This window comes from Odontomachus brunneus, unplaced genomic scaffold (assembly GCF_010583005.1).
Source record: "Odontomachus brunneus isolate Ranch 3 - 2012 unplaced genomic scaffold, Obru_v1 Obru_scaffold_094, whole genome shotgun sequence".
Classification (NCBI taxonomy): domain Eukaryota; kingdom Metazoa; phylum Arthropoda; class Insecta; order Hymenoptera; family Formicidae; genus Odontomachus; species Odontomachus brunneus.
In genome coordinates, this window is record NW_022639544.1 from 988,882 (window position 1) to 989,208 (window position 327).

At 31.8% G+C, this 327-nt stretch overlaps 1 protein-coding gene across 1 annotated transcript in view; it reads left to right on the top strand.

Moving 5' to 3' along the window:
- LOC116848377 (plancitoxin-1) overlaps positions 1 to 327 on the top strand; it is a 476,759-nt gene that overhangs the window by 115,915 nt on the left and 360,517 nt on the right. The gene's annotated exons all lie outside the window — the stretch shown is intronic.

Consider the following 327-nt stretch of genomic DNA (forward strand, 5'->3'; position numbering starts at 1 on the left):
CAAGAAGCCTTTCTGAAATAATTTGCCATGAAATATGCGAACTATTAAAATAAAAATTTATATTTCATTTTATATACAAATAAATAAAATAAAAATTATATATAAATAATTATATATGAAATATATAAATATTGTGATATTTCACATACATACACACACACACAAAATCAAACACATATACACATAACAATCAAACATATCTGTATATAACTTTGACATAATTTATCATTATTAGTAGGTTAGCTAGGTCGGTTCTAACCCATAGTCCTCTGAGGGAGGAGTGAGGGGGGGTACCGCGGACGGGGGGTATGACGTCGCCGGGGGGGG